General features: G+C 48.8%; 1 protein-coding gene and 1 long non-coding RNA gene across 8 annotated transcripts in view; one reads left to right on the forward strand and one right to left on the reverse strand.

Annotated features, from left to right (window-relative positions):
* MAP3K14 (mitogen-activated protein kinase kinase kinase 14) overlaps window positions 1-2,542 on the reverse strand; it is a 46,736-nt gene extending 44,194 nt beyond the window's left edge. Inside the window, exon 1 of the mRNA XM_072780925.1 lies at window positions 2,402-2,542. The gene's annotated coding sequence lies outside the window, so the exon portion shown is untranslated. The remainder of the gene's footprint in view (window positions 1-2,401) is intronic.
* LOC140606887 (uncharacterized) lies at window positions 1,681-22,086 on the forward strand. Of its 7 annotated transcripts, none has more exons than XR_012009089.1 (4): window positions 6,074-7,744; window positions 9,972-10,011; window positions 19,310-19,542; window positions 20,471-22,086. It is a non-coding gene; the product is annotated as an uncharacterized lncRNA (long non-coding RNA). The 7 variants fall into 7 exon arrangements; XR_012009091.1 differs by having other exon boundaries at window positions 6,075-7,707; XR_012009090.1 differs by lacking the exon at window positions 6,074-7,744 and adding an exon at window positions 7,808-8,208.
* Window positions 22,087-22,757: the final 671 nt, after the last annotated feature.

Genomic DNA, 22,757 nt, shown 5'->3' on the forward strand with positions numbered 1-22,757 from the left:
TTGCCAGGAAAAAAAAAACCAGCTTTGAGATGATGGTAGCCTTTGGTACAAATATGCTGCCTATATGAGTATCAAGCTGACTTATACTTTTAATTTAGGACTGAGTTGGGTTCTATACTTCTTAACTATCCTCCCGGAAAGAGCATCTGTCAGGCCAACCACTATGAATCTGTCACCTCTTCATCAAGGCAAGGCAGACCTGTCAGAAAAGCTCCTGTGCTGTCCACTGAGACAGGAAAAAAAATAGGAAATTAAAAATGACTTCACAAGCCAAAGTGATAGAATGCTCTTAAGAGGGTGCCAACAGTGAAGAAAACAAGCCTGGATGAAGCTCTGCCTTTCCCATCTCTACAGATCTCTCACCAGACCTTGGCCAGGATGAACTGTTACCATGAACCAAAAAAATCACAACAGTTGCCTGGATTTGGACAACCAATCAGGGCAAGCCTGCCTCTCAACATTAAATGATATACAAACACTCCAAGCAGATCACAAAGGAGTCAGTGTTCAACAGGAGAACCAAAATGAGGAACCAAACCTCCATCTGTTGAGGCGAAACAGCCAACCAGACATTTTTGTTTAATAGATGAAGGCTCATTTGGCAGGGTCTCTGTCTGTGGTGCCGCTCCCACAAACCCTAACAGACAATACCAGAGGCAAAAACTCCCCTTCAGAACTGCTCCTTATAATCTGAAAAACAGTCAGAAGGTGACCTAAAGCTTCGCAGCTTATTGCTGTCTGATTTTACAAAAGTGTGGGAACATACACCTGGGTACGTATTTCTAAAATTAAAGTCAGAGACTATATAACTTTTATTTTGAGATCTTCTGAGAAGTTCACCACACCCTTCAAAATAAGTGAGGATGTCTTAAAGATGTCAGAGGTCTGGCATCACTGCACCCAAAGAACTGGCCTTGACATCACTTAAAAAACACCAAGAGTAACCCCAAATACATCATAAGCAAGACAAGCACCTGTCCTCTCATGGTAAGAGCATACCACAGCAAACGTCTCCCTTCTTCTTCTTCTTGCAACTAAGTCCCATAATGTGGTGGTCCTGGCCCAGGGGAAGGAAGCTGGTTAAGACTCCAGTGGCCCAGGCTCCTCACCCTGAGTCTGAGCTATGAGGCATAAGGCAACATGAATACCACCCACCCCACCACCTGCCTCAGTACTCTCACCTATCAAACTGGACAATACTGTCTATTTCTTCACCCAGATGTCTGAAGGAAAAAGGAGGTTATAGGTATGAAGATACAAAGTAAAAAAAAAAAAAAAAAAAAAAAAAAAAAAAAAAAAAGAAAGAAAAAAGAAAAAAACAAAAAACATCACTAATGTTAAGATACTATCTCCCTGTAATGTTTCAGAAAGACCATGTTTCTAGTCAAGGGGTTTTCAACATTTTTCCTGGAATGAGCTTGAGACTGCTATTCTGTACTGGGCCCCACTTCTCATCACTTAACTTCACTTGCTTTTAGATTCCTTAATCAAGCCACCGGTGTTCACACTTTCCAGTTGACAAAAATGATTCTACCGTTCACACCACTGATTTCTGTACTCTTCTCCAGCCATCCTCTTCTTCCCCACATGACTTCCCCGGTCCACTTTTTAAGACACAAGGCAAAATTTTAAACTCTAATTAGGAAGGAAGCGCTTTTTTTCTGAAGTTACCCAGCACCGAGGAGGCTTCTGGGCAGGTGGGACTCTGCCCTGTACAAGAGGCCTCTTTCTGCCTAGTGACCCGTGGGCTTTCAAGATGGGAACAGCGTACGGGGGCCCACAGAAGAACTCCTGAGTGGGGCGGACACAAGGCTTACAGAGGCTCAGGGTGAGAAAGAGGATGCTGAGCGTGGCCAGCACTGCCCCGCTGGGTGCCAAGGGCACGTCGACTCCTTCTCCCCGCCTCGGGGTGTGACCGGAGAACTTCCCAAGGGAAGGCCGAGGGTTTCACTGCCAGGGCAGGTGGAGGGCGCACAGCCCCGAAGCGCTCGTGCATCGCCACGCCACCGTCCGTCCCCGCGCCAGGCGAGTTCCCACCCCGGGGGCCCCCGGGAGAGGCGCAGGAGGGGAGGGCTTGGCCGCGGCGCCGCCGAGTGCGGGGAGAAAAGGGGTGTCGGGCAAGGGGAAGCAGGGCGCCCCTTCGCGCGCTCTGGGCGCGTGTGCGGCCTGCGGGGGTGCGAGGCGGGCACGGCGTGCGGCCGACCCTAGCGGCGTGGTGCGAAGCGAGCGCTCGCGGCCCGCCGCCGGGGCCCCCGCGCGGGAGGACCTGACCCGCGCCGCCGACCCCCACCATTCCGGGCGGCCGGCCAGGCGGCGGCCCGGTCCCAGGCGGAGGGGCGACGCGTCCCCTCCGCTCCGTGGCGCCCCGCTCCGGGCCCCGGGGTCCCGCCCAGTCACCTACCGGCCGAGCGCCGATCTCCCCAAGCAGCGAGTGTCGCGCTCCCCTCGCCCGCGATCTCCCGCCGCCGGCCGCCGACCGCTGGGCTACGGGACTGCTGTCGCCCAGCCCCGGCCGCGGGCCCCGCCCCCTCGCCGCCTTCCCGGCCGCCCCCGGGGCCACGCCTCCCCCGGCGGCTGCAGATTTGCCTCGCTTCGCGCCTCCTGGCTCGGGCCGCACCTCGACCTTGGCCCCGCCCCCCCAGGCTAACCAATGAGGAGGCGCATCCAGGCTGGTCCCGTCGTCCAGCCCTTAGCAAAGATTGGCTAGGAAGGCCTCGTTTCCAGAAATGGGCACTATTTCCGGACAGTGTTTATAGAGCAGAGATTGCTAGGCGGACAGATTGACAGAAGGCGGAGGCAGCCGGGGTGTTGGTGTAACCACACATGCGCATTGGCCTTCTGGCAGTCTTTTTACGTGTTGCGTGCTTCTGGAGGTTACGGGAAGGAAGGGCGGCTGTGCGCATGCGTGGGCACCCAGCCTTGGACTAGGGTTACCTTGGAGACGGCGAGGCGCTCTCCCACCCCGGTCTGGTTCTGCTTCCTCTTTGCACTTAGCCCTGGCGGCTGGGGAAGGTGTGGCGTGAGGTGGGGGGGGGGGGGGGTGGGGGGGGGGGTTCGAAACGCTTTTATTGAGCACTTACTGTGTGCTTGGCGCTGTAGAATCCCTGAGGACGAGTAAGACAGGTTCTGGTGCCTAAGACAGCTTCTGGTGCCTTCCCTTGAGAAGCCTGGGGAGCCCAGGGCCTAATGGACCCGGGTCTGATGAGAGAGCTTGTGGATGGCTTGGTGCAACCCCTTCGTGCAGCCAGAGAAGCAACGGAGTGGGAGCGCTGCGCGAAGCATCTCCCAGCTGGGTTTACAGGTTACAGGGCCAGAGAGAAGACTGGAACTTCACCTGTGCGAGAAAAGGGACCTGAAATCTGAATATGGTCCAAGGTGTCAACAGTGCTTCTTTCAGAATGTGGTTAGGGAAGGTATCTGTATTTTCCAGTGTTTCCACAATGAGCTTGCATTTTATTTATAGTAGAAAATTACAAACTTTTTTTTTTTTTTTTTAAATTCATGAGAGACACAGAGGCAGAGAGGTAGGCAGAGGAAGCAGGCTCCTTGTGGAGAGCCCGATGCGGGACTTGATCTCAGGACCCCAGGATCACGACTTGAGCCAAAGGCAGATGCTCAACCACTGAGCCACCCAGGTGCCCCACAAACTTTTTTTAAAATAAGATTTTATTTACTTATCCATGAGAGACACAGAGAGAGGGGCAGAGACATTGGCAAAGGGAGAACCTGGCTCTCTGTGGAGAGCAGGATGGGAACTCCATCCCAGGACCCAGGATAACTAGCTGAGCAGAAGGCAGAGGCTCAACCACTGAGCCACCCAGGTGCCCCTACAACCTTTTCAAAATGGTTTGCAGAGTAAAAGATATGCCCCTACCTGGGCACCCTACCTGCTTCACTGGTCCATGGCAGGCAGGTCTGGCAACTGGCTCTAGTGGTGGGCTTAGGCAGGCCCAATCCCAGGTTGTCTCGGGAGGTTAAGGATCATTCCATCTCTGGAAGTGTTAGAGCAAAGACCTGCTCAGGAGCTCTCATTTTCAGACAGTCTGTGGTAGCTCAAAGCCATTTTTTGGAGATCTCTGTTGTTGGGGGTTAGGGAAGACCATTTATTTAGTTAGGGGTCAAAAACTCGCAACCTAAGGGCCTCACCCACCCACTCAGGCCACAGATATGTTTTGTTTGGCTGGTCCAATGTGGTTGGTTTTTTTTTTTTTTTTTTAATTTGAATTTGAATGCCTTAGAGCAGAGCCTACAGTTCCTTGCAGCCTCAGCCTGTGTTATCTTAACACGCAACCACTTAGCTTATGTCATCTGTCTGGCCCCTAAAGCATTTGAAGTTGTGGTCCTCATAATGCCCATGCTTTGGAGCTGGATAGTCTCTGGTGCATAACTGGCTCGGCCACTGACCAGGAGATGGTGGGGAAAAAGGAGGCTGGGAGCCCCTAAAATTCCTTCCAACCCCAGGGTTTTTCATTTCAGTCACCCCGGGAGAGGTGGAGCTTGGCCAGATGGTGCTTTTCAGGTCGGTATAAGTAAGCCTGGATGCTCGGCTTGCCTCTCCCACCACCTGTTTGCCTCTGGGCACACCACTTCTCCAGAAAGACGTGGGCACTGGTACAGAGTCGGCAGACGCTCCCTGGCTGGCTCTCATTCCTTTAAGACACCCAATGCCCACGTACTTTACCCAGCTTCCCTTGACACTTCTTTAGTTTTGGGTCCCCTGCATGCATACACCACCCCATCAAGATTATCTGTCTTTAAATCTACCCACTAACACTAATGTGTATTAGCAGGAGAGAGTGCTCTGTTGACCTAAAATTGCAGCTCCGCAGAAGGGATTTCACATCAGGTTGCAGCAGAGGGACAAACCCTTACAGACCAGTGAGGAAGGCATTTGAGGACATGAAGGGTCTCGTGGTTTCAGTTACCTTTCTCAGGCCTTTCCAAGCCCCGCTGTATGGGGGGTGAGATGAAAAACAACACAGTTCCCAGTCTCAGTGAGCACCATGGAATCTTTTAACCTTGAGATGCTTGTATCTCCTGGAAGGAGAGCTTCAGGGCAAAATTACTTCCTCCCAGCTCAGCCAGTTAAGTCACGATAACCTGGAGAGGCTTCCAGCCTTGAGTCACATGTGCAGCCCCGGCTCTGCTTTAAATAAAAGAAATTGACATTTATAGACTGACTCACACCTAGAGTGGTGAGCCAGGTTCTCAGCACTCAAGGGTTTCTACATCCTACCCCAGGGGTTCAGGTCTGGAAAAGGGATAAACGGGGCTCTGGGCTTTTCCAAAAAAGAATAGAAGCTTCTGTTTTTTGAGACCTTGCAAAAATGCAACTGGACACGTCTAAGTGCTTCATGTGTGTCTGTAACCTCCCTGATTATTCACTCTAGTATGGGCTTTCTCAGCTGGCCCTATGGACTTTTGGGGTTGGATAATTATTTGGTATGAAAGGCTGTCATACACCTTGTAGGATGTTCAAGAGCCTCTGCTCACTAGCTGCCAGTAACGCCACCCTTCCTACACCCAGTTGTGACAACAAAAAATGTCTCCAGACATTGCAGAATGTCCCAAAGGAAGCGGAAATTGCCCCCCCCCCGCCGTTGAGAACACTTACAGTCTAACCCCACAAAATAGGTATTATTATTATCACTCCCATTTCACAGATGAGCAAACCGAGGCTCTGAGAGAAGTGACTTATGCAAGGTCATTGGCTGTAATAGAAGAGCTTGGGGCGGGGCGGGGGGGCGGGGAGGCGCCTGGATGGCTCACTTGGTTAAGCATCAGTCTCTTGATTCAGCTCAGGTTCATGACCTTGGGGTTATGAGATGGAGCCCCGCAGTGGGGCTCAGGGCTTGAGGGCTCAGCGCTCAGTAGGGAGTCTGCTTGAGATCTTGAGATTCTTTCCTTCTGCACCCCCACCATGCATGCTTGCACACATACTCTCCCGCCCCCTAAAATAAATAAATAAATCTAAAAAAAAAAAAGAGCTGGGATTCAAACCAGGCATGACCCCAGAGCCATGAAGGACTCTGCAAAGGGCCTTTGGGCTTCAGGGAGCCATTTGCCCATGAGTTCTATGGAAGAGTGAGTGACTGTCGAGCATCAGTGAGACAATACTTGGAGCTCCCTCAATCATTTTTCCTCTTCTGTTTGCTTTGGGAAAAAGGAAATTATATTCTGGTTTTTATCACCTTAGTCAGCACAGTTAATGGTGTCCAGCCATGTCTAGTGAGAAAGTGGCTAGTGAGTCATCTGAGTGTCTGTGGATCTCAGGCCCCAAATTCTTGTGAGATACTGAAGTTATACTTGAGAAGAACTCAGATGTGAGGCTGAGATCAGAGGTGACTGGGGGGTGGGGGTGGATGTTTCTGGAGGAGAGGCAGTTCTACCTTCCCCAGGAGAGCCTGCCCGGGGCTGCAGCATGGTGCTATTGCAGTCCTCTCTGGCTTAGGCCTACCATTGCTGCCGCCCAGTCTAGAGGTATGTGGGGGGCCAGGGAGGCAGGAGAGGGAATGGGTGCAGGCAGTGGTGTGCTAGAGCTCCGTTCCTACTTTGCCTTCAGTGACCTCATGTTGGTAGCTGAACACTGGATTAGAAGAGAGTATTTACACCGTGGAAATTGGCAAACAGTTTAAAGCCAGGCTTACCTACCCTCAGGCTGGTTGTTAAACTTTTATCAGCACACAGATCCTGGGTCCTGCCTGCCTCCCACCAATTCTGCCCCACATGGGAGATGGAAGGGAGCATGGCAAACCACAGTGTTGTTGGAGAAGAGGAGGAGCCATGGTGATGTGGATAAGAAGAGGTGCCCATCTCTGCAGACGTTGGAGCTGACTGGCTGGGGTTCTCTGTGGGGCACTGGGCAAAAATGACCTTACCGAGAACAGGTCCTGAACATCCGTTCTGATACCTTTTTCAACTCATGGGCCCTCTTAGGGAGCCCTGGCTTAAGTAAGGTTCGATGCCGGTTGGTTGGTTATCTCCTCCTAACTCCCCTCCCTGCCTGCAGTCTCCTCTCCACACCATTCTCAACCCTTCTTCTGGCCTTAATCCTCCTAAAAGACCACTGCAGTCATGTGTTCCACCCCCCATGTCCCAGGTTCTCCTACCCTTGACCTCCTCCCCTTTGGCATCTTCCTCTCAACCTCCAAATATGATCAAGTCTCCCCAGCCTAGAAACAGACAAATCATAATTTAAAAACCCTCTGTCTTGGCTTTTCCCTACACTGTTGGCCCAACCTTCTTTTCCTCTCCTAACTCCCAAAATTCTGGGCGCTCTGGGTGTCTGCTTCATTTCCCACTTGCATGTACCCCTTGCTGTGTGGTTTCTGGCCCACTACCCCTTCTCTCCATGGACACCCACTAATTGCTCAGATGATGTCATCTCATCTCTCATCTGCAGACACCATAAATGTGGTGCTCGGTGCACTTACTCTGTCAGGTCCTGGGAAGTGCAGAACCTCCAGGCCTGTGCCTGCCCTTTGGAGCTTCCAGTCTAATGGGTGGGCAGACCTTGCTCAAGCATGTGACTCCAGATGAGGACGTAAGTCATTCCAAGTGACAGAGGCCACAGAGAAGGAGGATACAATGTATTATATCAGGCAGGGCCCAACTAGGGAGGCAGCACTCACTCTGAGCTTGTAAACATCCAAGGAGTTGGTTACAGAAAGGATGGAATTGCGAAGAAGTCCAGGAGGAGATGGCAAGGTAATCAGGAATCCACTGCTCCTCCTGGGCTGGAGAGGTGGGTTTTTTGTTTTTGTTTATCTTTTTTAAAGATATTTATTTATTTATTTATTTATTTATTTATTTATTTGAAAGAGAGAGAGAACACAAGTAGGGAGAAGGGGCAGAGGGACAAAGAGAAGTAGACTTCCTGCTGAGCAAGGAGCGGGACTCAGGGCTTGATCTCAGGACCCTGGGATCATGATCTGAGCTGAAGGCAGATGCTTAACTGACTGAGCCACCCAGGTGCCCCTGGACTAGAGGTTCTTGAGGAGGAAGCAGTATAATCAGTGGCTGGGGCCGGGGTCTCTTGGAAGAAGTTGGAACCAGAGAGGAGACACAACCCCTTCCATAGACATGACTCAAGACCAAGAGGGATGAAGAGTCTCCTTTCATTCCCCTTTCCACCCCATGACTTTCTGCCAGCGCCTCTCCTTCACCTGGGAGCCCACAGGGATCAGTCACCAGTGCAAAGAAGGGAAGGTAAGAACCAGATGGGAGGGCACACCGCCCAGGACCAGGGCAGGTATGGGATGGGAGAGGATAATGTGGGATCTGACACAGTGGAGAGGCTCAGAGAAGGCTTCCCTGAGGAGTTAAACTGGGACCTGAAAAGTAGAGAGGGGAAAACATTCCCAGTCATTACTGGAATTAAAAAAAACAACAACAACAAAAAACTTAACTTTTTTAAAAAAAGATTTCATTTATTTATTTGAGAGAGAGAATGCACGCACATGAGAAGGGGTTGGGGCGGGAGGGAGGGGCAGAGAGAGAGGGAGCAACAGATTCCCTGCTGAGCAGGAAGCCAGAATCTGGGCTCAATCCCAGGACCCTGGGACCATGACCTGAGCGGAAGGCAGACGCTTAACGGACTGAGCGGCCCAGGTGCCCCAAAAAGAATTAACATTTTTGAGAGCTGTTTTAAGGGCTGCGTCTGAGCCCCACATCAGGCTCCCCATGGGGAGTCTGCTTCTCCCTCTGCCTATGTCTCTGCCTCTGAGTCTCTCATAGATAAATAAAATCTAAATAAATAAAATCTTAAAAAAAAAAAGAGCTGTTTTAGATTCACAGCAAGATTGAGCAGAAGGTGCAGAGATTTCCCCCATGCACAGCCTCCTACAGTATCAACACCCCCCACGGGAGTGGTATTTTTTAAACAACCAATGAACCTACACTGACCCAAAATCATCCCAAGTCCACAGTTTACAGTAGCGTTCACTCTTGTGGCTTTATATTCTGTGGATTTGAAAAATGTGTAATGACAAGTATCTATCACTATGGTATCATACAGAGTATTTTCACTGCCCTGAAAATCCACTGCTTTCTGTCTATTCATTCCTTCCTTCTGTCTCAACCCCTGGCAACCACTGATCTTTGTACTGTCTCCATAGTAATAAATAAATAAATTGTGATAGATTCAGACAATGAAATATTATTCAGCACTAAAAAGAAATGAGCTATCAAGCCATGAAAAGACATGCAGGGAACTTAAATGCTTATTACTAAGTGAAGGAAGACAATCTGAAAAGGCTACATACTGTATGATTCCAACTATATGTTGTTCTGGAAAAGGCAAAATTATGGAGACAGTAAAGGGATAACTGGGGTTTTAGGACAATTCTCTTCCTGAGTCTTTGGAGATATTGCGCTTTCTGTGTCTCTTTCCTTCTCCCATTCTTGTTTTGTTTTGTTTTAGGGAGAGATAGAGGGTGGGGAGGAACAGAGGGAGAAGGAGAAAGAGAATCCCAATCAGGCTCCTTGGGGGGCTCAATCTCACGACCCTGAGATCATAACCTGAGCCAAAATCAAGAGTTGGATGCTCAACTGACTGAGCCCCCCAGGCGCCCCTCCTTCTCCCCCCACCCCCGCTTCTTTTTTTAAGAAAGATTTTATTTATTTGAGAGAGAGAGTGAACAAGTGGGAGAGAGAACATGAGCAGGGGGAGGAGCAGAAGAAGAGGGAGAAGCAGACTCCCTGCTGAGTAGGGAGCCTGACTCAGGGCTCAACTCAGGGCTCAATCCCGGAACTCCCGGATCATGACTTGAGCCAAAAGCAGATGCTTAACCGATTGAGCCACCCAGGCACCCCTCCTTCTCCCACTCTTAAAAACTGAGGCACTCCCCAAGTTTTATCCTAAGCACCCCAGTTCTTTAAACTTTCTCCCTAGGAGTTCTCTTTCATTCCTGACTTCTTTTAATCATTCAACAAACATTAGTTGAATACCTGTTATGCCTCTCTCTCAACAGAGAAAGTTGAAAAAGTCATGAAGCCTGCACTAGAGGAAAGGTAAGGTTGCCATACAATGTAGAGGGTAGAAGGAAGCCCCCGGGTAAAGTAAGAACACATAGAGGAGATCAAAGAAGGTTTCTTAGAGGAAGTGATGCTTGAACCTATTGCTGCCAAGCTGTATAGTAGCAGTAAGCCAGGTGAATAAGGTGGGAAGAGCATGGAGACAAGGGACATGTCAAGACACATTGAGGAACTGGGTGTGGGATGCAAGGACGAGGTGAGTGAGACTCAGGCTGGTCCCACTGGCTATGATCTGGATTATAGAGGGTCTTGTAGGCTGGGCCAGGGGAGAGACAAAGAACATTTCCAGAACAGAATTTTAGAGACATTTCTCTTCTGCAGTGTGAAAGGATTGGGGGATAGGGTACAGGCTACAGATTTGGAGACCAGTCAGGGTTGGGGGAGCTTTGCAGTAGACCAGGTAAGAGGATGATAGGGGCTGGACTAAGGCAGTGCAAGGGGATGGGGAGCAAGAGAGATCAGCAAAATACAGAGAGACTCGCTATTGAGAAAATAAATCAGCAGATTGGGCGTGGCTGGAGGATGGGAGGGCCAAGTCTGGGCTGCTGCTGCTGCTCAGGAGCCAGAGGAGGAGAGAGGTTCTGGGAAAGAAAGGTGTGTCAGCTTCGGACATAATGTATCTGAGGCACCTCAGTTGTCCTTCTTGGTTAACTTCCAAATAAACACCTTCATCTCTGACCTCGTTCTTGAGCAGCCAACTGGAATTTCCAGGGACTCATTAAGCATTTCCACTTCTAGCCACCTGGCATCTCCAGCTCTGTCTGTGCAGTGCCCCATCTCTCTCTATGACATCACCTCTCACCCTCCGTCGCCTCCAACACCTCCTCTTGCCTGCTCTCCCCAAGCCATGTTGACTCTCTCTCTCCATAATGTCCTTTGTGTCTGTGGCCTTCCTTTGTTTCCCCTTTCTACCAGTGCCCTGGTGCTGTCTCACTGCTTTCTCTTGCTTCCCTCATTTCCATTCCACTCTGTCCTACTCTGTCCTGTTACTCCCTTGCTCAAAACTCTCAGTGGCTCCCCATTGCCTACTGATAAAGTACAAGCTTTTTTTTAATTTGTTTTTTAAAGATTTTATTTATCTTTATCTAGATTTTATTTATCTTCATGAGAGACACACACAGAGAGGCAGAGACAGGCAGAGGGAGAAGCAGGCTCCCCACGGGAGCCCAATGCGGGACCCCAAGATCACGACCTAAGCCAAAAGCAGACACTCAGCCATTGAGCCACCCAGGCACCCCAAGTACAAGGTTGTTATCTGGTTCTCAAGGTCCCCACAGTCCAGCCCCATCTTACTGTTCACAACTTCCCTGTAGACACCCTTCTGTACTACTTTCTATTGCCCCCAAACCACTCCGAGTGCAGTGCACCTGGGCCACAGGCTGTCCTGTGGATTGAAACGTACCCCTCTGGTTCTGCCTGTCAAATCACATCCATAACTCAAGGTTCCGATGAAATGCTTCCTCTTAAGTATCACAGTTCCCAGTTGATTGCCTGCCTCATCTCCTGTACAGACGGTGCCTGGAGGCAGCTTATAATCACCACCCTGGTGAGTTGGTTCAGTAAATGTGTTGAACTAAATTGGCTCAACATCATTCCTCGGATCAAGAACCTGCTGTGGCTCCTTATTGTCATCCGCTTCAGAAACCTGTTTCTAGTGGCTTCCCAGGTTCCATTGTAGGTATCTAACCTCACTCTGCCACCCCCATTCCCCAAAATATGTCCCACGTTCAATTTTAGCTCTATGCTAAACGTGTGAAAGATTTTAAAAAAATGAATAAATATATCCTCATTGCCTTCCTTTATCTACCTGGGTGGCTAAGCTATGCATACTTTAATAGCTAATATAATGGTAGTTTAAAATGATGTCTTTTGCTTATGGGTTATCCGGCCTATCCTTCTTTAAGATTGGAATTCTGGGGCACCTGGGTGGATAAATCTCTAACTCTTTATTTTGGCTCAGGTCATGATCTGGCGGTCCTGGGATTGAGCTCCACACCCAGCTTTGTGCTGAGTGCAGAGTCTGAGATTCTTTCTTTCCCTCTCCCTAGCTTGTGTGCATGGTCTGTCTGTCTCTAAAGAAATAAATACACGAAATCTTAAAAAAAAAAAAAAAAAAAAAAAAGAAGAAGATTGGAATTCTATTTTTGCCCATAGTAATAGACCTGCTCAGTTTTAAAGGCTCCCTTGCAGCTAGGGTGACCATGTGACACAATTCTGGCCAGTAAGATGTGCACACAAGTCTCTGGGTAGGGCTTCTGGGAAAACTTGCTAACAAGGGCCAATCCAGCTGGCACATGCCCTTTTGTCTTTTGGCTCATTATACTTCTTCTGTTTGGAATGTGGACCCACTATCAGTAGATCTAGCAGCCGGTGCTTGACCATAAAAATGAAAACTTCATTCTTGGTTGGCAGAGTGGAAAGGGAGATGGGCTGAGTCCCTGATGGCCTCATGGAACCATGGTACAACCAGGGACTGCCCACCTCCTAGGACTGCTGTCCTCCGGCTGCCTGTTACCTGGTGAAGCCACTGCAATTGAGTTTCTATTACATGCAATACTGACTTGTATGCTGAGATTTGTAAAATGTCACCATCTTGAGAGTTTCCAATCATGAAAAATGGCCCGAGAATGAAATCACAGTGTCATAAACCTTCATATGTAATCAGCTTGTGCTTATGAGGGATTGTGTAACACATGGAAATGGTACAGAAGATGGGTCTGTAATCCAGGTTAGTCGAGAGTGCCACTTCTATTTTCTGAGAAAGGGAACCTCTCCTGGTAAAAGCTATGGGAGGAGATAAGTAATTTAATGGGCTAGAGACAGAGAGAATGCCAGAAATCTCAGTCAAGGACTATGTGATTCTGCTGCTAATGGGCCAATCATATTTTACTCCATTAAGATAAAAGATGCTCAGATGAGGTAGAGGGAAAGCCCAGAGTTAAGATTCAGAGATTAGAGCAGATGTCAGCTGTGGAGATGAGAGTGCTTTCACAAATCTGTGCCATCCTAATGGAGCTGTCCTATAATCCATGGCTTCCCCAAGTGAGGCACTCCGTCTGCCAGTGGTGCACTGGACCCTGCGTGGTGGGCCAGAGCCCTAAGTAACACTGATGTCATGCTGAGAAAGTTGTTTTCTTTCCAATTCTTCTCTTTTTTTCCTTTTTTTTTTTTTTAGTCTATTCCTTGAATAGTTGATGTGGATGTGTGCGCTTTGTCCCAATTTCAGAAGAGTATGCTTCTCTCATCTCTGGCTACAAGTCTTCCTTTTTTGAAACAACCAGTTTCTTGTGCATTTTCCCAGACATGTTTTGTGCATCTACAAACACATAGATTCATATAGCCTTTTTTATTTTATTTTTTAACAGATTTCATTTATTTGAAAGAGAGAGCAACCAGGGGGAGGAGTAGAGGGAGAGGGAGAAGCAGACACTGCCCTGAGCTGGGAGCCCGATGTGGGGCTTAATCCCACGACCCTGAGGTCATGATCCGAGCCAAAATCAAGAGTTGGATGCTCAACTGGACTGAGCCACCCGGGTGCCCCCATGTAGCCTCTTTAAAAAAAAATTTTTTTAAATAGGTTAAGTAACTTTTTTTTTTTTTTTTAAGATTTTATGTATTTATTCATGAGAGACACACAGAGAGAGAGAGAGGCAGAGACACAAGGAGAGGGAGAAACAGGCTCCATACAGGGAGCCTGACGTGGGACTCGATCCTGGGTCTCCAGGATCACACCCTGGGCTGAAGGCAGCACCAAACCGCTGAGCCACCCAGGCTGCCCTCTTTTAAATAAATTAATGGAAGCATGCTATACATGACTGCTCTGTTCCTTGCTTATTTCACTTTACATTTCAGGGAGTTCCACGTAAGACATAAAGAGCTGCCTAGTTCTTTTTAAAGACCGCATCCTATACCATTGTGTAGTATGGCTACACATACAATTGGCTAGTATGTAATTTACTTGGTCCCCTGTTGATGGACTTACCTGTTTCCAACCATTCCATGTGACAAGAATTGTTGCCTTGTACCTATGTCATTTTGTGTATTAATTAATCCATGCGTTGAACGAATATTTACTAACCACACACTCTATACCAGGCCAGCTCTAGGCACCAGGCAGGGTAGATCAGTGAACACAAAGACCCCAGTCCTTGCATCATGGAGCTGCCATCCTATAGTGGAGAATAGACAGAGGATTAAGTCTGAAGTAGTGCGTCATACTTTCTGTCAATCCTTCTAATTAAGTCAAGAAGAAAGTCTCCTTTGGTGCCAATGTGTCTTTAACACCTTTTTCTAACACTGGCTCATCTTTTCGAGACAGAGTATTGGTCTAAGGATTAGAGTTTTTGGCAGGCCACAGACCTAGGTAGAGCTTATTAACAGTATTTTTTGTTTGTTGTTTGTTTGTTTAAAGATTTTATTTATTTATGAGAGATACAGAGAGAGGTAGAGACAGGCAGAGGGAGACGCAGGCTCCCTGCACAGAGCATGATGTGGGACTTGATCCCAGCCACCCAGGCATTTCGAGTATTTGGTTTTTATTGGATTTATTTTACATAGCAAATGATACTGATTTTTCATCTACAAAGATGAAGGTTCCTTTCAAAGTATCAAGGATAATCATGCTACTTTCAAAATAATCTAAGCTTAAAAAGGAAAATGAGTCAGTTTAGAGAAGAATGTTAAATGAATAATAACAGAGGTGGAATTCGGAGGTGGGAAAAAGAAAGCCCATGAAGGTGATATTCAAATGACCCATGTGAATAAATCACTAATGTAAACAAAACACAGAGAGCTGAGGCTCTTTTTTTTTTTTTTTTTTTTTTAAGATTTATTTATTTATTCATGAGAGATACAGAGAGAGAGGCAAGACATAGGCAGAGGGAAAAGCAGGCTCCCTGCTGGGAGCCCAAGGTGGGGGGTGGGACTCCATCCCAGGATTCCAGGATCATAACTTGAGTCAAAGGCAGATGCTCAACCATTGAGCCACCTAGGTGCTCCAAGATGAGGCTCTTTATACTGTAGTTGATGTTTATTTTTGTATCCTCATCATCTTTGGTATCAAAATGGTCTTGCTTCCATATTTCTTCCTAGGCACTTTATTTATCATTTATTATTTGCTTTGATTTCACTGAATTCCTGGGCACAAAGGTTTGCCTATGGTTGTCCGTGTGTGCATGTTTGTGCGTGCGCATGCACGCGTTTTAATGAACTGTTAGGAATTTGCATTCCCTCAGAAAATCTCTTTCATTTGAATTCCCCAGATGCCCAAGGCTTCTTTGTCATTGCTGGCTCTGGAGGTATTTGGAGACGACTCTGCCAGGGGTGCTCATGCCCTACACTTAGTCAGATATTCATAATCTGGCTAAGACTTGCTCAATAAATCTCTTAAAATATACTATGATGAAGTAACCAAACCCAAGGAAGCTTTTTTCCCCCCAGGTCGGCCTTTGAAGAGCTTTCAAAGCCAGAACCTTCTGAACAATTCCACAACCACTAGTGGGTCTGCAATCACCCACAAGCTTGTTAGCTCAAGATGCAATTAGTTCATTAGCTCCGTGGTTGCAAATGTAAACAATGGCGCATTTCACAAATGTGCCCTTGATGCCAAGTAGGTGGTAGTAACTCTCTACCAGTGGTTGTCAGCTGTGGTCTGAGGGTGGGCTGTACCTCAAGGCCCTGTGGCAGGGAACCTCTGTGGGGGAGATAAGAAAGGACAGGGTTAATGAAGAGAGGTGTGGAGGGAAGCAGAGCTAGAGGCAATGAAAATGCATCTGGGAACTTGGAAAATGAGAAACAACAACATGCCTGGAGTCACTTCTTACTCAATCTTCCCATCACTTGGCACTCATAGACACTCAGTTGAGCAGTCCCTCCAGGTGGTCTTCATCCTTCTAGAAAATTCAGCATCTCTCCCCCTCCCACTGTGACGCTGGGGGTGAGTTGGAAGAGCTCTCTACCTTTTCTGATCATAGCCTGGGTTTTGTATGTTGTCAGCACCCCAGCACACACACATACCCTTTTCTAGAACAGTTAAACCTTTTTATTTCATCACCTCTGAGAAGGGTCAGTCACCCAAGAGTGAGATTGTCTGGTTCCCATGCCCCACACCACTGGCGCCTGGTTAATGGCTGCACTTCCGGAGGCTGGGGACCCTGAGGAGATGCAGTCTGGCAGGTGGGACAGTTAGATGGAGGCCATCTCTCTGGGCTGGAGCCATTCAGCTTCCTCTTTCACTATCTATAACGGTCCTTTCCAGCAGTGACCTTCTAGGATTCTCAGAAGCTGCTGAGAAGTGTAATTGTGGGGGGAGGGGGACGCAGCGCAGAGGCAATCAACCAGGATTCTGCCTGGAAGGTCATGCGGCCGAGCTCCCACAGGGGAGACCTTTAAGAAGCAAAAAGGAACTGAGAAAACAGCCAGGAGTCTGCCTAGCCTGGTGTTCCTGGAATTCTGCTTTGTGTGTGAGCTTCCCGCGGCCCCTCTGACTAACAGGAGATGGGAATGGGAAGCTAGAGGGTGGGTGGGGAGGTAGCGTGGCCTGACAGCTCTCCTGGGCACTGCCAACTCCGCAGACTGGCTCCAGGTTTCCTCCAGAGGCCCACCTGGGGCTCCTGAGAACTTCACCCATGAAGGTGGGTGGCTTCCTGTCTGCTGTGCAAGACGCCAAGCAAGTCTACAGCTTGGGTTCCCTTTCCACCCAGGACAAGCTCTCTGCCCACCTGGTCTGGAGCAGGCAACCAACAGGCTGTTATCTCTAGAAGGCTTGCTTTAAAACCGACCCTTATCCAGGAAGGAACAGCTGACTCCACCGCCACTTTTATGATTCAGTACTTGTCATCTTGAAAGGCACTGTGAGCCTGGCCTGAGCCACAGGACAGATGGATTTTGGTTGGAGAGGGAGGAGGAGGGAGTGGGAGCAGCAGTGAGGTTGGAGTGTGGGTGTGGGTTCTTAGGAAAAGGTACAATTGGGATCAGAGCCACCTCTGAGGGTGCAGACAAACCCAAGGATCCATTTCCTCCCTCCACCCAACATTAGTGCAAGTGAAGTCTCGCTAAAATAAAAATTGAGGGTAGCCTTGGTGTGCAATGCATCCTCACACTACATCACGGTTGTTTACATAACTGTTCCTCGCTCTAACTTGTGAGCTTCCAGAGGACAGAGGGCGGGGTTATACTCACCTCTGTATTCCAGTGCTCTGAACTGGGCCTGACACACAGGGATTGCTCAGTAGGTACTTAGGTATTAAACGAATGAATGAAGGAGGGAGTGAAGGGATGAGTGAAACCACAAACACAAAAATCCTGAAAACCATAGTCAGGATGAAATGTCATTGGGAGGAGCTAAATGCAAAAGCAGTTGGTTGGGATGGGTGAGGGTGGGAGGGGTACACATGTCTTGCTGCTACTTTTCCTTCAAAGATTTAGAGAACCCTCCCCTCCCATGACCCCACTGGCTGCATTGCTCTCTAAATGCTCATATAGTGTGGTTCATTCATCCATTCATCAAATATCTACTGAACACCTGCCATGACAAGCCCTGAGCTGCATGACTGGGAATGAATAAGACCCACACATGACCCATCTCAGGAAGGCTGCCCAGTGTCACTAAATAAATATTGACAATGAGCTGTGACAAGTGCTGGGACCTGATAGGTCTCACAGAGCTAGAGTGATTGTATAATTTAGTATCCCAACTGGAACACCGTTGAGAGTAAAGATGATTGTTACAGGTTGAATTCTTTGGGAGACAGATTCTGAGATACAGATTCAAGTGCAGAAAGTTTATTAGAGGTGCTTTGGGGTCAACACCTATGGAAAGGAAGGTACCCAAGTCAGACTAGGCAGAGGGAGAAGTACCATATTATCAGTGAAGACTTTGGCCAGCTCCACAGGGGGTTCAGACCTCAGATGGCCCCTTCAGCATCAGCTCCAGTTAGGGTATGTGGTCTGGCTTTTATACCTCCTGCCTCTGGAAGGAGGTGTGGCCTTGGGCAAGGCGGTCCCTAAAGAGGGCTGACAGCTGAAGGCATCATCTGGCAGCTTTCCCAACAACTTGGGATTTGGATGGTGCCTCACAGCACCTGCCACAGGGGCACTGATGACAAACATGTCCAGGCAATAGGCTGTCTGGGGTGCCCATGGTGGGAGCATCTACTGGGGCCTTCAGCTGGAACCCTGTATCAGTGCAGGGTGGCATGAAGCTCAGGGCTTGTTCAGTCTGCAACCTCTTTATCATCCGCTCTCTTCCCTTCCCTCACCCGTTTCCTCTGCTTTAGAGGACAGTTGGTGCCTTTGGTGTGCATTATATCATTTCACGTGCATTATGTCACTCCCTGCAGGATCATCATATCATTTAATTTGCGATGAGGTGAGTATAATTATTGTTCTCACTCCCACATCCAAACTATTGGAAGTTGTCTCCCAAACAGAGCCAACTGTTCACTTTCTCCATCTTCACCACCTCCACCCTAGTGCAAACCACCACATCCTCTCTCCTAATTGCTGATGTTGTTTTGATTTTGAACCAAGATGTCCAACAGCATGGAGCTGCTGGAGAAACAGGTGGCAATGCGAAGAAAATGAGTCAGAAGACCACTGAGGGAGCCTCAACAGAGCACATGAACTCAAAAAACCTTAGAGAAGCCCAAAACATGACATTTGATTTGAAGAATCAACATATGACCTGAAAGTTGAGGATATTCCTCTTGAGAATAAACTGAGAGGCAGGAGAGGCCTGCCTGAGGAGGCCTCCCTGAGGCCGGAGTGTCTGGGTTTATAAACCTCAGGCCAGTGTCTTGATTTCTCTATGTTTCAGTTTCCTTGTCTGTAAAACAATGGTAATGACAACAGAACTGTTGGGGCACACACGAAGTGCTCCTCTGGGGTTAGCTGTTGGTGTTACCTGTGAGCTGCCATCTTGGTCTGCATTCAGCATGGTGGATGTGGCCTTTGGTGCCGTTTCCGGGCTCCACCTCCCTTTGACTCCTTTCTCCAACACACCTTGCCTCCACTCCCACATGGAGTCATTTATCCGTTTGGCAAATATTTCATAAGTTGCTACCCATGCATCAGGCACTAACCTCTTATTTTATTCTTCTGCATCCCACAAGTATTTGAGCTAATGGGCAGGCTGCCCTGGGCTTGCTTTTGCCTAGATGAGACTCCCTGTCCCCCGCCATTTCTTATTCATGCTCAAAGTCACGCAAATGAAAAGCCAGCTTCTGTTGCGACTCAGCTGCCTCTTGTCCTCTGTTTTGGACTTCTGGACCTTTAGGTGCTGGCGGAGAGTGTGCATCATGAATGCCCCCTTGGCTGACCCCATGAATGACCCTTCCTCCTGGACCCAAGAAGCCTTGGTGGGAGAGGAGGCCCTTGGCAGCTTAGAACCCTGCTCTCTCACGTGGCTGGATTCTCCACTTAGATCCTACCTTGGCCGTAGTTTTGTGGACTCCTCCTGGCAGTGTCTCCTTTTCCTGGATGCCTTTCCCAAAGTCAGGAAAGGGCCTGGTAAGGATGAGGGAGGGATGAAGCCAAGAGGGTAGTGGGCAGGGCAAGTGGAAGAGAGAAGTGAGGTCTGGGAAGCAAGAGGGGTTGAAAAGAAAGAAGTGTGAGAGGGTGCTGATCATGACAATTGCTATGAATTAATGCATGAGTGCTTCAATCTGAACAATAGCCCTGTGAAGTCAGTACTATGATCAGTCCCATTTTCCAGGAGAGGGAACTGGGGCAAACACAGGTTATAAAACCCTCCCAAAGCCTATGGCAGAGGTGGGAGAGCTGGCTCCACCCCCTAGACGGGGGAAGGTGCAGGAGTCCTACAAGGGCACCGGAGAAGGGCATGTACCGGCAGCAAGCCAACACTCAGTGAACAGTGTCAAATGGATGGTGGTGCTGGGAGGCTGCGGGCAGGCTCTTTACATAAACCCCTGGCATCTGTCTGGTGTCTGTGGGGGACCAGCTACTGAAGCATCTTATCTTCCCCACCCAGTAATTCCTCAGTCCCCTTGGTCAAGGCCATACCCTCCACCAACCAGAGGGAAGCTGGATTCCCCAGTTCTGAGTTGGAGTCGCCCACACCAGCTTCAAGGAGGGAGAGGGCTGTGGTGTGGGCACAGCTTGACATGGGTCACTTCCCACCCCTGGGACTAGAGGGGAGGCAGTTAGCCTCATTTTCCTCAGTCATAAAATAGGAATGTGGGTCCATCCTCCATGTCAAGGTGAAGATGAAGTTATATGGGGGTAGAGACCCTCACAGGACAAGGGAGTGAGTGATAAATGGATGCTGTGAAGGTGGCACCTCCTCACCAGCCCTACTGCACTGATGGCTGATGAGCTCTTGGCAGTTGACAAAGCTATTTCCGCTCCCATGTCAGCCTGACTTGGATCCTCTTAGTGGGTGGGCAGGCACTGCGTAACCTCCCTGTCTGTTTCATAGATGAGCAGATTGAAGCCCAGGAGATCAGAGAAGATAAGGAAGCCTTGTGGAGATCTCTGGGGGTCTGCAGAGGTGTCAAAAAGAGAGGCCGTCTGAGCGCCCAGTGAGACGGGCCTGCTGTCCCCCGCCTCCCTCAGCCACCGAGCCCATCAACGCGGTTGGGATCTATTGGCCTATAACTAGTCCCCACGTCCCTGTCCAGCAGCAGCCTGACCTCGTTCACTTGGAGAAAAACAGGAAGCTGGGCTCTGCCAGGAATCAGAACACACCCTTCCTCAGCCCTGGGCCACGAGGACGCTGGGGGGCTCTGGAGGCTGGTCACAGGACAGGGTGTGGGGTAGGGGCTCTGCAGGCCAAGCCAGTGTGGCGCGGGGCCTCTACAGATAGGCTGGGCTCTGGCCAGGCCTTGCTGAGCTCCCCAGGGGCCAACAGGACATGGGGAGGTAGGGAGCCAGGAGAAGGAGCTCTTGGCCCTCTTCTCCCATGTGGGGACAGAATTACGGGGCACTGGGGTCACATGTGACTTTTGCCTTCATGGGCCCCCTCTTCTATAAAAAACATTCTACAACTATATTGTATAAAGATGAATATGACTCAGGCTTGGATTCACGATTATGTTTTCATGATCATTTTAATCATTTGTCTTGTAGTTTTAAAAGAAATTACAGGGATCCCTGGGTGGCGCAGCGGTTTGGCGCCTGCCTTTGGCCCGGGGCGCGATCCTGGAGACCCGGGATCAAATCCCACGTCGGGCTCCCTGCATGGAGCCTGCTTCTCTCTCTGCCTCTCTGTCTCTCTCTCTGTGTGACTATCATGAATAAATAAATAAAATCTTAAAAAAAATAAAAAAAATAAAAAATAAATAAATAAATAAATAAATAAATAAATAAAAAGAAATTACAACAAAAACATTTTCCTGGGCCCCTAAAAGTATTATGGACCCTAGGTCTAAAGGATAAAGGGGAAGCTCCTAGCACTTTCCTGTCCTGGAGAAACCATATCTCCCCCAACATGGCCCTAAAGCACTGGGATGATTGCTCAGCAATCAGATGGGAATACCTGGCTCAGCCTGGAAATAGAACCTGTTTCCCCCTCTGTAGAATGGGAAAATTGGGACATCTGCCTCTGGATGCTCTTATGAGGTGATCTTATGAGAAGTGTCTGGCCCAGGGGCTGCCCCAAGGGGGCCCCACTGTTTAGGCAACATGGATTATGCACCTACTGGGTACAGAATCCAGGCAAGAATGTGGCTTAAGGGAACACCTACTATTTTATATCAGAGTATAGGCTCATCTTTAATTTTTAACTTTTTATTGGAAAACAATTTACTATCTTTAAATACCCAAAATGTCCCAAATAGAAGTGTGGTGAAAATCAGCTGGTGTTCGTGTGTAATTTCAGTAAAGATTTCAGCCCTGGTTGGAGTCCCAGCCCACGAATATTATTTAAGCACAAAAACTAACCAGTGTATTGTGTACAGAGAATTCTTTTTCAAAGACCTTGAAGGCAAGAACTGAACTGAACTTCCAGCTGGCGAGGATTGTTCATGTTAAGGTTCTAATTTCTCTGATGTTTCTGATTAAAACCTCCCAGCTTCTCTGGCTGAGTTAGGTCACTCTGGTCTCTTGTTATTTCGGTATTTCCTGAGAATCTGAGCTGAGGCTAACTGACAAATGTGCTCCTCAGCCCGTTACCCGTGGGCTCTGTGGGCCCGCCTTTGCCGGGTGGGTGGGGTGGTGAGGGAGGATGGGGCATCCAGCTAATAGGTACTGAGAAGCAGAATGTGTCCACTTCCTTGGTGGTTGTCTCTTAATGATCCAAAGCTAATCCTGTCACTGTTCTGCCTGAAACCCTCAAGGGACTTCCTCTGGGTCTCCCAGGAGATGGGGGAGGCCCCTGCCCCTTGCCCACTGGAACCAGCCTGGCTCCTTCTCAGGACCCACTTCCTTACTTCCCGCAACTCTGGCCCCTAGGGGAAGCAGCCCCTCCTCTGTTGCTCCCAACGCCAGCTGCCTGTTGGCTTCCTTCACTCTGTCTCTGGAAATGACCTGTTTCCAAGTGTGACTGTTGGAGTGGAGTCTTCAAATAGAGTCCATCTGGCCCACTGGGTTGCAAATTCTCCGAGGGCCGGGCCTCACGCTGTCCTGCTCCCCACTCTACCCCCAGCCCACAAGAGACACCCAGGAAATATTTGTTGAAGCCTTTATTATATTTAAGCATACAGTATTAATCCATACAATAATGACTTCAAAAATATTTCCTGGAAGAGAGGCTTTGGAGTCACACA

Source organism: Canis lupus, chromosome 16, assembly GCF_048164855.1.
Source record: "Canis lupus baileyi chromosome 16, mCanLup2.hap1, whole genome shotgun sequence".
In the NCBI taxonomy this organism is placed as follows: Eukaryota; Metazoa; Chordata; class Mammalia; order Carnivora; family Canidae; genus Canis; species Canis lupus.